The 15,000-nt window shown below is 44.0% G+C and overlaps 1 protein-coding gene across 1 annotated transcript in view; it reads right to left on the bottom strand.

Annotated features, from left to right (window-relative positions):
* si:ch211-250c4.3 (uncharacterized protein LOC100535981 homolog) overlaps window positions 1-15,000 on the bottom strand; it is an 81,382-nt gene that overhangs the window by 54,792 nt on the left and 11,590 nt on the right. The gene's annotated exons all lie outside the window — the stretch shown is intronic.

The following is a 15,000-nucleotide window of genomic DNA, read 5'->3' as shown; positions in this document are numbered from 1 at the left end:
AGAGAGAGAGAGAGAGAGAGAGAGAAGCGAGGGAAAATATAGATATTGAATGAGGGAAAGAAAGGGCGAGACAACGAGACAAAGAGACAGAGGGCGGGAGAAAAAGACAGGGTTATGAAGAAAGGGAAAAAACATAGGTGTAAAAAGTAAAGGGAATGAGGGGAGAGGGAGGGGGGGTCACTGAGATAAAGACAGAGAGAGGGAAGAAGAGAGGGAAACATAAATGCAGGTAAGGAAACACTGGAAACATGTAGGAAGAAACAGGCAGAGTGAAGAGAGAGAAAGAAAGATGTCGTTTCGAAATTGCAAAAACATAAAAGAATGAAATGCGTCAGAGGGCCTGAAAGCACCAACTCATAAAATACCGTTTGTGACAACCTCCAGTCTGTGTGTCTGTGTGTGTAACACACAGAGAGAGAGAGAGAGAGAGAGAGAGAGAGAGAGAGAGAGAGAGAGAGAGAGAGAGAGAGAGAGAGAGAGAGAGAGAGAGAGAGAGAATGTGTGTTGGTCAAACCCAACCACCAGTCGTTATAATGTACAGTATACTATAATTTGAGTCAGCAGAAAATGTCATGTCATATCATGTCAAGTCACAAGATTTATTTCCGTTTTATGTGAATATATCCTCCTCCAAAACCACCCACGCAATTATATCCCAGAGAGGGATGAGTAGACATAGGGGTGTGTTCCTGCCATCCTCGTGTTAGTTTAATGATAAGACAAGGCCCCTGCTACCAGAACGACAATGACCGAGGCAATGTATGACTTGGACTCTGTCCTGTCATAGTACAGTAGTACATAGCGTACATAGTGAGTTAAGACGTAGGGGTGTCACGTTAACCGACATATCATTAAACCGCGATAAATGATGCCGGCAATAACAATTACCGCTTGAAATTGGGAAAAGTGATGTTGCCACAGAGGCACACATTTGTTCGCCCATCACCTAATGTTAAAGCTGGAATCATAGTGAATTGCTGAACCAATTCATTCGTAAAATGAAAAGTCTGACAATTTCCTCCTCATAACCTCAGAATGAAAAGCAATTCATGCATTGTGCCTATGAACATGGGATTTTTACACGGGTTTGTCTTCATTTTTAGAACACTGAACCTTTTTGGAACCATTTCCGTTTGAATTGTAATATCAATGCTTTCTAACCATACTGTATTCAACACAACTTTCCAAAACCTGGCCATAATACCTGTCACAATGACCACGAAGTAAAATCAGAGAGAGTAGAGAGAGAGAGGTTCCATTGGCCCATTGTTTCCTGGTTCTATTATGGCCCCCCTTAGGCAGACCTAGGCAGACCTAAGGACTGTTCTATTCATTGTAGGAGCATTATGACACGCTCCTTTAGGCAGACCGGAACCTGGTCACGTTAGGTGCCCATAGAAACCTATTATGTTGGCATATCTCTATAGAATATCTCTGGTAAAATGTTCATACCGTGACACCCCTATTAAGGAGTAAGTCAAGCTAGTGGTAGGGTTGGAAAACCACCCAGATTCAACTCAATTCCATTCATGGCCAGGTGCTCTAACTACAACAGTGCATTTCACACACAGATGCAGTTCAATGTACTTGATTAAAACAAGACACGAAAAGGCACACAATATAAAACAAGTGTGCATGCTTAAAGGGATACAGGCAAAACAACAGCAAGATAAAAGATGAGATAAAGATGACTTGTGATTAAGGGTATAATCATCAAAGGGATCTGATAAGTTTGGTCTTACATCTTTGTCACAGTATCCCTCCAATGCTATCTCTGTGTAGTAGGCCTACTGAGGGCAAGCATGGAGCTGGTGATGGCACACCGTGTTTGAGAGCAGCATGGCTTAGTCACTGTAATTAAAACATAGCGGCTCATCTTCCGACTCAGTCCTCAATTAGGGAAGTTTAGCTGAAATAAGCATCTCCCAGAGGCTCAATTTAGCCTCTCATTATCAACTCCGACCCCTCCCGAACTGTTTCCCGTTAAGCAGGGCCGTTGACAGCTTTGGCCAGGCCCAGGACAAAATTATCTGAAAGAGCCCCCCCAATATTTATTTACAATATATTGAAGTCCCAATTCTGGGCCCCCATTCTCCCTAGACCCAGGACCAGGGGCGTAGCAGCAAATTTTGGACCCTATGTACAATCAGCTCCAATGGACCCCCCCAGCTATATATCTTTATAAATCAGGCGGTGTGTGGGGCCCCTTATATACATGGGGCCCTGGTGATTCAGTCACACTTTACCACTCTGAGAGTCACCCTTGCCCGGGACAACTGACCCCTTTTTCCCCTATCTCAATGTCCCTGCCGTTAAGAAAGCATTTGTACAGTACGTCACAGCATGCCCACCCCTTTCAGCACCGTGATGATGATACAGGACTAAACAGTGATTGGGATAACACTTTGTCTTTTCCTCAACTTATCTGCACACACCGCCCCGTTTGCACATCTCCGGAATATTATATTTTCCCCCCACTGGAAAGCAAACAAGGTAATGGAATTCCTGACACACCCGCATACTGCAGAGGCAGCCAGCTGAGCCTGCATTCAACCTCTCTCTCTCTCTCTCTCTCTCTCTCTCTCTCTCTCTCTCTCTCTCTCTCTTTTTCTCTCTCTCTCACACCTTCTTACCCTTTACTCTTTCTTCCCCTCTCCTCTACCTATCTTTCTCCCTCTCCTTCACTCTCTCTCTCTCTCTCTGTGTCTGTTCCTCCCTCTATCTCTCTTTCTTTCTTTCTCTCCCCGTGTAGGAGTATTGGCCTATCCTCCCTCGGGAAGCTCGCTTTGGCATTGCTGAAGTTTCTTCATTGTTCTCAGAAAACAACTCACAAGAATTGTGTTCTCGCCAATGTGCATGTTTCTTTTCTCTCTTTCTCTCTCTCTCTCTCTCTCTCTCTCTCTCTCTCTCTCTCTCTCTCTCTCTCTCTCTCTCTCTAACATTGAAGAAAACACTGACTTCACTGTCCTGAGATTAAACCAGTGGGTTGTTGACCCCTTGCCACTGATCATTCTTCACACGTAACACAGAACCAGCTGCTCACATCACGTCTACCAGACCATCATAACTCTGTTATATCACTTTTAGCAGAGGTGTCAAAAATAAAAGTAAAAGTAAATTCATGGTGTAAGCACAACACCAGCATATGATATTACATAGTTGTTACACCATTTACCCCATTGTACCTAATGATATACGCTGTGTTGTTACTGAAAAACACTAAAAACCTAACAAGGACCCAGTACAAACTTGATCCAACCAGTGCAAAGTCAGCTGATTTTAAGATTACTACACAGGTCTACTGGTTACTCAGATAAGTTACCTGTGTTGGAAGGAAACTGTGTTCCTTTTTTACTTTTACTTTTGACACTTTTGACTTTAGCAAAGCTTTATCTTATTATTGAATGATTGGAAGCATTTGTGTTGTTTATACAATGTAAACTGTTGCAACTGCTTTGAGTAGTTATTAATATGCCTTCCATGTGTCAAGACTATAATCCAGAGTCATACACATTGCAATACAGCGTGAAGTACACCGTGAAGGCTTGAACCATGTTCACCTAAAATCACTGTGTTGCTCCCACGCCACACACGTAATCCTAGCAATTTGTGCTGTCCAGTTGCCAACCCATAGCAAACACTGGAACAGTGATTTTCAACCACTGTGTCATGGAACATCATTGTAGAGTGCCCTGGATGATCATCAGGTGTTCGGTGAAAGGTTACAGAATGGCTGTACACTGCTAATCCAAGATTCATTTTTAAATTGGTTGTATGCCTGTGAGGGTTTTTCCCCATTGAAAAAAGGTTGCAAATCACTGCAGGCAGTAGATGTACCCCTTCACCACCATTACCTCATCCAGTAATCCCCAAGAGAGGGAGAAAGGAGACAGTGAAAATGAGGGTCTAAATAAGAAGAAAAGAAAGGGGAGAGGTGAAGACAGATCAGGGTAAGATGAGGATCAGGAGGATGAGGATGGGACTAGAGCTTAAGGTAAGGTGGAGGACTCGACAAAGGGGAACACATGAAAAAGGAGAGAAGAGATATGTTTGAAAAGACAAATGGAGCGTGGAGATATGAAGGCCATAATAAGATAAAGCTCAGAGAGATATGTAGGAGAGGAAAGCAGAGACGAATGGAAAACGAAAGAGTACGTAGATATAAAGTTATAAAGATCATAGAGGAATTTCAAAGAATTAAGGGGAGTGCTAAAGATGACAGGACAGGAGACTGAGAGACCTGATAGAGAGTGGAAATAAGATGAGAGAGAGTGAACAAGAAGAAAGAGAGCTGTAAAGAAGAGAGTAATGGACAAAAAAGACTGTAAAAAAGATGACAGGAGAATGAAAGAGAAGAAAAGAGATCTTATGAAGATGGAAAGATATCACTGTGTATTGACGCCGCGCTTCAGACAGACTGCAAACAGGCGCCTGATGCGACACGTACGTGGCGCATATACAGTATGATGTAGCAAACTTTCTCCTGATTTTTATGTTGCTGTTTTGGTCAGTGGATAGAGGACTTGAGGCTTTGGGGTATGTGCTGCTTTGGGCTTAAACTGACAACAGACAGACCTTGCTAGCTTGTGGAAATGGGAACTTGGGGGCTTTGGAGAGGGGTGTTGGGTTGAGCTGAGGGGTGGGTGGTAAGCTGAAGAGGCTTGAGGAGAAGGGGACTAAATATATCATTTTCTCCTAAGAGCCTGAGGAGTCCCTTTTGTGTTGTTTTGGCGTTTTTGTTTTCTTTCAGGCCTGCACTAAGGAGAATAGCTGTGGGGCAAAGCAGCTATTAGTGGCTTCTTTTGGCAGGAGACAGGTGAGAGGGCCTTGACACACACACACACACACACACACACACACACACACACACACACACACACACACACACACACACACACACACACACACACACACACACACACACACACACATTCTGTAAATCTTCCCAAGAAAGAGATTCCACTGGAAGATGTTTAGGGGGGTCACCTGACATGACATTCAACTAAACGCCCCACAGGCACGAGCAAAGGGCGGGCAGTTCACACTAAAACCCCCTCCTTCTGTCAGTCAGGGAACAAAGTTCCTGCCCCGAGTCTAATCCCTGAACACCAGGCCAGTCTCTGGCTAATTAAGGAGACTTGCAGGTGCCCTCGGGAGCCAGCCAAAGTGCTCTCATTAAAGGGCCCATCACATAGCACAGAAGCAGTTCACCAAGGGCCTCTGCCCCCCCCCCCCCCCCCCCCCCCCCCCACAACACAGCTGCATCACAACATGGACAAAATGAACAACTATCATAACATCTATCATATCATCTATCATAACATCTATCAACTACCATAACAACTATCATAACATCTGGGACCCTCTGACTGTTCTACATAAGAGGAAATAACTGACTCCTGCACTGCCAGACCACAATGCCTCTTGTGCTTCGTATTGAAACAAACTACATCACTGAATGTGATACATGTATGAATATGTATTATGTCCTATGCATAAAAAACAAATATATTTATTAAAAAATAACATTTACAGCGGTGCTTGTCAAACGGTGCTTGTCCTACAGTAGTTTCCCTGGAGTCTTCAAGTGGAGGCAGTGTTCTTGAAGTCCTTTATCCCACATGTAGAAACAGGGTTCTGTTAAATTCCATGCAAAGACCGGGTTCTCCTAACAGGGACGTGGTGCATTCTATTTGCAGTTAGAGCTCAGTTTCTAAATTCCAAAGGCATGGTCAAAAGTAGTAAGTAATAACATGCACACCCCTGGTTCTCAGAAAGTCACCCTATAAAGTCGGAGAAGGACAAGCGATCCGCAATTCAAGGTGACAGCACAATTCAAGCACATTGAGGGCATGCTTCAATATTTTGTAACCTATAGTTGTAAAATGTATGGTTTGTCATGCTGGTGTTGTCATCAATCTTTCCCATACACTGTATCAGAGTTGTTTCAGTCAACACTGTACTATTGGCGACCATCCAACTCAGTTTTGTTGTGGTTTTTGGATATATGAGGTCAGTCTGACCTACAAGTCCCAGAAGCTGCAGCAAATGGAATGCACCTTTAGAAACAGGTAAAGGCAGGTTTTTCCTGAAGTTCACTGTTGGATTTAGGGATCTCCTGTTGGAAAGGTTATTGTAGAGTGGACTACACGTATAAGCAGGGATATTGAAGAAAAGTGCACACAGGTGCACACAGGTGCACTTTTTTTTTTTTTTTTTTTTTTTAATCTGAATGATTTTTATACCGTATATATATAGGTTTCTTTGTTGATTTTTAAGCACCGTGAGCATCTGCACTTTACCAATTTCGTTGTACCTGTACAATGACAATAAAGTTTCATTCATTCATTCATTCAGGTGGAGAAGCAACATTCTCTCCTAGTGAATCTGTGGGTAATCAGTGATTGGGTTATTGTATAGTCGACATGTTTAATCAGGGTTATTGAAGAGTCCCTGTGTAGTATAAGCAGGGATATTAAAGAGTAGTGCACAGGTAGAAGAACTGCATTCTCTCCTCATGAAGCTCTGGCTAATCAGTGACTGCTGTGCCAGGTGAGGTCATGCCTGTCAGAGTGCCAGGGGCTGGTGAGGTCATCCAAACTGGCTGACAAAACCACCTGTACAAATCTGAAATACAGACGGCACCCTGTCTGCATACGTTTTTTACGCCGCTCGAGTTGCTACAGTAATTGATGATATAACAGAACGTTCAAGCAAAAGGGCAAGCGGGGAAAAAAAATGAAAAAGTAAACTGAATTCTACTCGGATGAGCCTGATTTTCATCTCTGTTTGGGTTTGCGGAGGAGCGATGAGGGACGGTTTGTGAGACACATGAGTCTGCAGCTGTGGCCGAGCTGAGGCGTATGAAACCTCAGCAGTGTGTGAAAGAGTGTGCGAAGTGTTGCAGGCAAGAGGGGAACAGAACGGACCTCCCGCAGAACGTATGTACCCCGCTAAACCCGATTGGGATCTCCACCCGAACTCCCAACCCCTAAATGCCCCCAGCAGATGGGACGCTTGCATATCAATGGGACCGTGCACTCTGGTGTCGTGTTTGTCCGGGGAACATTGTTTGATCGTTTTTTTTACTTTTTTATTTCTTCCTCTGCGGTTTGTTGGTGTTGGATGGAGACGGAGTGGCCAAGCATCCCACAGGTTCCGAACTGACCACTCGACACTCGCCCTTAGTGTTATGTAACACTAACTTTGAAGAAGTGGAGCAAGAAAGAACAGCGTGTGCTCACCAACGCAGACCATCTCCTGAGCTTTCGCATACTTTAGCGCAGGGAGGCAAGCGAGTGTTTTGTCCTTCGTGTGGCCTGCAAGTGGAAAATTGTTGCATAAGATCACTTCTCGGGGACAGTGTGGAATGAACCATGGGGTTGTGAGGTGGGGGGGTCACAAGAGTTTACTGTACTGACACTAGTGGAGCATTGAGTGTTGATGTTGGCAAAAGGGATTAACCCACACCTGCGGGTGCCCATGTCCAGGCTAGTAGGGAGTTAGTGAAGGGAAGAAATAAGCTATATAATGTCCCAAAAAGGACGGTCATTGGATGCAGAACCAAAAACTTGAAATCGCTTAAGCTTAAGTCAAGTCACTGTAGGGATTGTATGTGGTGATGTAAGAATACATTTGTTGGGTGATGTCAGACTACATTTCCGCCATGGCTAGCCTACAATAGTTTCCACAGATGTAGGCCTACACACAAGGCCACCGACAACTTTGACTGGGCCTGGGACAAAGACATCCGAAAGGCTCCTCCACCACCCCTGGCTTTCCTGCCTACACATAAAACAATCCGCACAATATCACCTCCATAAACTTTTGCCAGCTGTCATCAAGTTATTTAACTCACAATGTAACTCATTGTCACCAACTGCTCTCTGTAAATATTCCATTTAATAGTATTTTCCTTTGCAAAGATAACAAAACTCTTCACAAAGTTATCATTTAGAGGTCTTTTAAAGTCTCTCTCCTGTCCTTGACCAGTGTTTCTTGTCTATCCTCCCTCCGGTCAGTTTAGCATGGTGACAAAGGCTACTGTGAATCTTGGCCAGTAGCTTTACATTGTCTCATTTGAGTGGAATTATGCCTTTTACAGAGCAAGGTCAAAACGCACAATGGCTACATCGATTCATGAGACCTGCTGAGTAAACGTTTGTTCTTTTTTCATCCTCAAGTGTGTGTTTTTCGATCAGTTCTCTTCCTGTTCTGATGTCTTTGTCCTTCTGTTTATCTCTCTTTCTTCCTCTATCTCTCTCAGCTTCTCTATCGCTCCCTGCCTTTATTTCATCTTGATTTGATTGAAATTATGTTTCTTTGCCCTCTCCTTACTCGTTATTCTATTCTTTTGTCTGTCACTGTCTGTCTGCTTTTTCTTTCGCTCTCTTTTCCCCTCGATCTCGCCTTCTCCCTTATGCTCTCTCTATCTCTCTCCCAGCCCTCTCTCTTCTTCTCATAAGGCCTAAAAATGTTTTATCATTAATTTAATATTTTTTTCATTTATTTCTGGAGGATTCCAAAAACTCAAAAAAATAAAATAAATTAGGGTCGCAAAATAGAAAAGTCTGCAACCGGAACCAAAACATTTTTTTTCTATGCCTAACGCCTCTCTCTCTATCTCTCTCTTCTATAATTCCTTGCGGAAGGCTACTAGTCTCCTATTCTCAGCAGCCTGTCCAGATGTGTGTGATCAGAGGGGTTTGTCAGAGCTACAAGGTGGCCCACTGATAAGCAGAGCAGGGCAGGCTGTGGATGCCTTGTCTCTGTGCCAGGATAAAAGCCACTCCACTGGGAAAAGATGAGGTCTCTGACCCGCTTTGCTCTACTTTACATGGACACACGACTACGGGTTGGCTACTAAGCACTTGGTCTGGTTGTGTAGTGCTCAGTGCTCAGTACCAGAAATGTCTTGCTCTCCTAAATTTAACAAAGAAAAAAACACACACATCCGTCTCAAAAATGGGTGCTCAACTAGCAAATAAAGTCTGCAACACCAAGCTCCCATTTCTCTTATCTAATGTCTGATGAAGGGCATGCTGCATGAAACGTTACTCATTAAATAAGAGAGACAGGCGCTTGGTGTTGTGGACTTTATTTTTTGCTCTCCTAAATTCTCATTAGTAATTCGGTACCACAAATGTGTTGCTCCCCTGAATTCCACTGTTCTTTGAGTTGCTTAGTAACCAATGTGTAGGCCTACAACTAAAACTCACCTCTAAATCTCCACTACTGAAGGAAGGGTGGAAAAGGATTGCTGAAAAGAAAACATCCTTTTGCTTATTAAATGGCAGGCCGAGCCAAGAACAAACAGGCAGCGTCTCTGTCATCAGGCGGGCCTGTGCTGGCTTGCTGAGGGCAGGCAAGGTGTTATTAAGAACCAGCACAGGGAGTGGATGAGCTGAGGAGAGGCGCATGGGAGAGAGAAAGAGAGAAAGAGAGAAAGAGAGAAAGAGACGGTTTGTTGTGGGGGAGGTTTTTTTTTTAGGAGGGGGTGAAGGAGAGGGTGTGTGGGTGCTCTAGTTGAACTGGAAAACAAGAAAGAAGTTTCCAAATCAAAGAGGAAGTTTCGTCTCTTCCCCTCAGGGCAAATACATGGCTGGAACTGTGCCGCGGGAAGACCTGAACAGCGTAGCGCATCTGGACCGGATCTGGGCCGTAGCGGAACCGGATCCATAGCAGGATGCATTCCTGAGTGAGGTGCGTTCGGGACCGGCCGAGGCCTCAGACGACACTCTCATGTCTCTCAGGATGACTCCCCCACCTTCCACCCTTTAGATCCATGGGGCCCGCATCAGGGTGTGTGTAGCGGATTTTTTTCCCCTTTCCCTCCCTTCTTTTTCATTTTCAGAGTTGAACATCAGGATCAGGTTGCTGTGCCAACTAGGGTGTATATTTCTTACATGTCTGTCAGGTTGGACATCTTCTTCGGGTGTTATTTTTCTTAGCCTTGCTTTGTTTATTGTAGATGTTTTTTGTGATTAATTTCTTGGATACTAATTATATTCCCAAGCACAACTTGGAGCAACAAGAACATGCATGTGGGAAGACAGAAAGAGACGCTGTAGCCTGAAAAAATAAACAAGCAACAGCGAAATGGTCAGTGTTTTCTTTTTTTGGTTCCTATTCCAAATCCCTTCAATCTCTTCACATCTTCATATTTTATCTCCCTCTTTCTTCTTCATCCTTCTTTGAGCTCGGGACTCAGCGTAAATCATATTTTGGGGGTGTACGGCCGTGGGAATGAAACGAGGGGGCGAGCGGTGCAGAGCTGGGAGACTCCTGAGAAGCGGAGAAGCGGAGAAGCCAAGGGCCCCCCCATAAGCCAGCTGCGGATTGCTGGGTGATCAGGGCCGTAACGAGACATTTTCAAATACAGAGGTCAAATACTGCGTGCTGTACTGCATGCTGTTCATTTAGAATGCTTCAAATTCTTCAGTCAAACTCTTAAGTTCGTTCCCATTAATCACTGTCTTGAGGATAAATGGGGGTGGCAAATATACACTGAATTTATCATTGTTGATCATAGATCGATTTTCATCATAAATAAATTGTACATTTGTGAAAATAAATACAGAGGACATGGTCTCTGTGTCCTCAATGGTAGTTACTGCCATGTGGGCGATGTTTTGGGAAGAGTCCAGAGGGCCCGCCAGTGTATCTTGGCATATTAGTGCTGTGAAGGAGAGATGGGGAGGAGAGCGAGAGAGAGAGAGGAGGGCCGGCAAATGAAACCATCTGGTCTCTCAAACGAAGCAACACTCCTGCTCTTCTGTATTAATATGTGCTACCCACTCTGATAAAGTTTAGGAGCAATCTGGCCGGAGATAAAAAGGGATCAAGTCATCGTTATTCCCAGCCTTTTTATCTCTAACCCTCAGTGTGTGAGACCGAGTGTTTTTGTTTTTGTGTGTGTGTGTGTGTGTGTGTGTGTGTGTGTGTGTGTGTGTGTGTGTGTGTGTGTGTGTGTGTGTGTGTGTGTGTGTGTGTGTGTGTGTGTGTGTGTGTGTGTGTGTGGGTGCATAGTGCACACACGCACACATCTGTTTTCCTCTCTCCACTTCCCTTTTTGTCTCCTGTGTTACTGTGTAGGCAGAGAGTGAGAAAGTATGAACGAGCGAAAGGGAATTTTTTGGGAAAAATGGGAAAAACATTTTTTTTTGTATCATTTAACAAATGCATGGATTAATCATGGGCACAACAAGACTCAGTCAGACAAAACACTCATCTGCAAAAGAAATACCCCCATTGTGGTGACTCAGGTGATCTCATTTGTTTATGGGTAAACTCCAGCTTTGATATTGTTTTTCCAGCCATGCAGCTGGGAGCCCTGACGCATCCCAACTCCCAGCGGAGTTGCTATTGTCGTCCCACTTTCAAATTCACACTTCCTGCACGTTCACTGTGGTCATAGCCAGAGGCGTAACCACGGGGACCAGTGTGTGACAGTGCACGTTCACAGAGTGTCCCGTTAGCGAGAGCAGACCAGAGGATGGGGAGGGGAGGAGAGGAGAGCAGACCAGAGGATGGGGAGGGGAGGAGAGGAGAGCAGAGGAGAGCAGAGGATAGGGGAGGAGAGGAGAGGAGAGCAGAGGGTAGGGGAGGAGAGGAGAGGAGAGCAGAGCAGAGGAGAGGAGAGGCGAGAGGAGAGGAGAGGAGAGGAGAGGAGAGGAGAGGAGAGGAGAAAAGAGGAGAGGAGAATAGAGGAGAAAAGAGAAGAGAGGAGAGCAGAGGAGATCAGAGGATAGGGGAGGAGAGGAGAGGAGAGCAGAGGGTAGGGGAGGAGAGGAGAGGAGAGGACAGGAGAAAAGAGGAGAGGAGAAGAGAGGAGAAAAGAGAAGAGAGGAGAGCAGAGGAGAGGGGAGGGGAGGAGAGGAGAGGAGAGGGGGAAAGAGGAGAGGAGAAGAGAGGAGAAAGGAGAAGAGAGGAGAGGAGAGGAGAGGAGAGTGTAGGGGAGGAGCGAAGAGAAGAGGAGACGAGAGGGGAGGTCTGCACTTTCCATCATATGTCGAGGTGACCCATACTACCCTGATAGTACAGCTTGTGTCTCTTATTTCCACAAATTCCTCAGGAAGTCACAAACAAAGACATCACATGAGCAGACCAGGGGTTCAAGCACAGCAGCCAGAATGATTCACCTCCCTTTCTACACAGACAAATCCCCCCATCTAACTTAACCACAACATTCGCTGCACTGATAAGCCAATTGTCTGGTTGACTGATGTGTCTTCTGGTTACCTGACTCACCGAATTTAATATACAGCCTACTTTACTATTCCTCCTAATCAACATTTAGCCATAGCAAACTCAAGTCACAGAATTGAAAAAGTGTGTTCGAATCAATTATGCTGAATCAATTTGATAGTTTTTCCTTTTTGTAAAATTGTTAAGTTTTGTTACGTTTTTGCTTTTTGTGTAGGGCAATCATTTTGTACTTTGTTCTTTTGTGTAGTTTTTTTTTTCTTATCATGTCTTCTTGACTTCGCAGGAGTATTTGCGTACGTAAGTTCAATTACAATTGCCTGTTTTTCCTCTCCCTGACCTCAAGTATCATATCAAATTGTAAAGCGTAAAATCCTCATATTATATCAAAATCGTTCAAATAAGTTTTATTGTTGATGTTTATTGTGCATGATTTGTTTCTGTTGATGTTGTGGTCCTTGGGCTTTTGTTTCCTCGGGTGTCTTCCTTTGCGTGAGTGTTGGTTTTCCTCTCCCTTTCCCCAGAGATGTATAGTCAGACCATAGGGTACGCTATATCCAGAATGATTCACCTTCCTTTCCAGATCACTGAAAAAAAACTCATAATAAGCTAATCCACCACACTTGCTGCACTGATAAGCATGCCTTTTGAACAAGTTGACTCACTGGATTTAATCTCTTCTCTTCCATATTACTACTAAGTACTAACCAAACTTTAATATGTCAGATTCATGTCAAGCATGAAATCATTAAATTATAACGAAATCATACCAAATACCAATGACCATTTTTATAGTCATTTTGGTCCTTGCCCTTTGTGTTTTAACATGCCTTCCAGTGTTCGTGTGAGCTAAAAAGAGAAGTCAACCCGGCGCTCAGGTATATCACAAAAAGTCTTAAAGGGGTATGCCACTATTTTAGGGCTTAATACAGTTAAAATCGTTGGCCAGGGTTTATAAAGGTGGGAAAGTGCCGCTAAGCTAGTGAAAGTCAATGCACCCGTGTAGCATGCTACATGCTACAGTGATCCATTGACTTTCACTAGCTTAGCTACATACTCCCTCTTTTAACTTGTCTTAAAGCGATGGTTCGGAGTAGAATCACCCTAATGCCATTTGAACCGTGACACCCATCCACCTTTACACCCGAAGTGTTTTCTGCCGCAGGCTTACATCAACAGAGTTGCCGTGTTATTCGATGTTTATTCCGGATAGCTTGACTCAAGCGCATATGGATCCTGGGCACCGTCTCCAAACTTTCCCCACAAAAATAACATGTCATGACACCAAACTTCTACAGTATAACAAATGTGGTTTGTACTCACAAAAAGATTAATTTGAAACGTTGTACATAGTCCAGGAGTTTATTAGTAACAACACACGAGACGATTAGCTTTTCTGCTGCTAAACATCCGTCGACATCACTTCCTCCAGCTGGGACTGTCCACTTATTGTAAGGTTTGTGTTTTAGTCCACAGCCAGGATATATGCACGAGTGTGGCATCGTCTTCTATTTATTAAACGTGGTAAAATTTAAATCCGAAGTGGTTAATTTCTAGTTGTGGCGTAAGCTGTCTTTTTGAGTTTTCCGCCTTCCGGACTCACGTGTATTTGTTTCCATCAACAAAGTCCCAGCTGGAGGAAGTGACGTCGACGGATGTTTAGCAGCAGAAAAGCTAATCGTCTCGTGTGTTGTTACTAATAAACTCCTGGACTATGTACAAAGTTTCAAATTCATCTTTTTGTGAGTACAAACCACATTTGTTATACTGTAGAAGTTTGGTGTCATGACATGTTATTTTTGTGGGGAAAGTTTGGAGACGGTGCCCAGTATCCATATGCGCTTGAGTCAAGCTATCCGGAATAAACATCGAATAACACGGCAACTCTGTTGATATAAGCCTGCGGCAGAAAACACTTCGGGTGTAAAGGTGGATGGGTGTCACGGTTCAAATGGCATTAGGGTGATTCTACTCCGAACCATCGCTTTAAAGCAAGACAACAGCTTACATGAAAAATAAGACACTTTCCCACCTTTATAAACGCTGGCCAACGATTTTAACTGTATTAAGCCCCAAAATAGTGGCATACCCCTTTAAGTGGTGCTCTTGGGGTAGGGAAGAAAAGTATAATCAGAAAAGCAACAGGTCAGAGGCACTCCGTGGTATATCACGAGGAAGAAGGGAGAATATTAAAAAGCCTTTATTAAATGTGCCGACTCACAATTGAAATTAAAATGCCAGCATGTCCAAAAAAGGGAGGAAAAATGCCCTGATGAAGGCCAATATGGCCGCAACGCGTAGGCCCATGTGCTTTTAAACTGAATTTGCCATGTTAAATTAAAGGCTTTTTTATATTTTTTCAAATCTCAGAGTGCCTCTGCTTTTTCCTTCCTTTTTTGGACCTACACTTCACCCGGTACAGATGAGCACCTGAGTAATATTACCCTGCAAAGTCTCCTGAGCGCTTTAAGCCCTTTAGTGTCTTCTAAAATGCCAGCATGTTTCGACCACAAATGTGGTTGATTTGTGGTCGAAACATGCTGGCATTTTAATTTCAATTATGAGTCGCCACATTTAATAAAGGCTTTTTAATATACCCCCTTCTTCCTGGTGATATACTGTACTACTGGGTGCCTGGGACCTGTTGCTTTTCTGTTTGTGTGAGCTGTTGTATGCCTGATTGCGGATGGTGTTTTTTCCTCTCCCTGCTCCAGAGATGTCAGAGCCTACAGTGGGCCACGTCTAGAATGACTCACCTCAATTGCAGCACCACTGAACAAACCCACAGCAAAGTTA

Source organism: Engraulis encrasicolus, chromosome 24, assembly GCF_034702125.1.
Source record: "Engraulis encrasicolus isolate BLACKSEA-1 chromosome 24, IST_EnEncr_1.0, whole genome shotgun sequence".
Lineage (NCBI taxonomy): Eukaryota > Metazoa > Chordata > Actinopteri > Clupeiformes > Engraulidae > Engraulis > Engraulis encrasicolus.
Note: the sequence above shows the minus strand (reverse complement) of the source record. Positions and strands in the feature narration are given on the sequence as shown.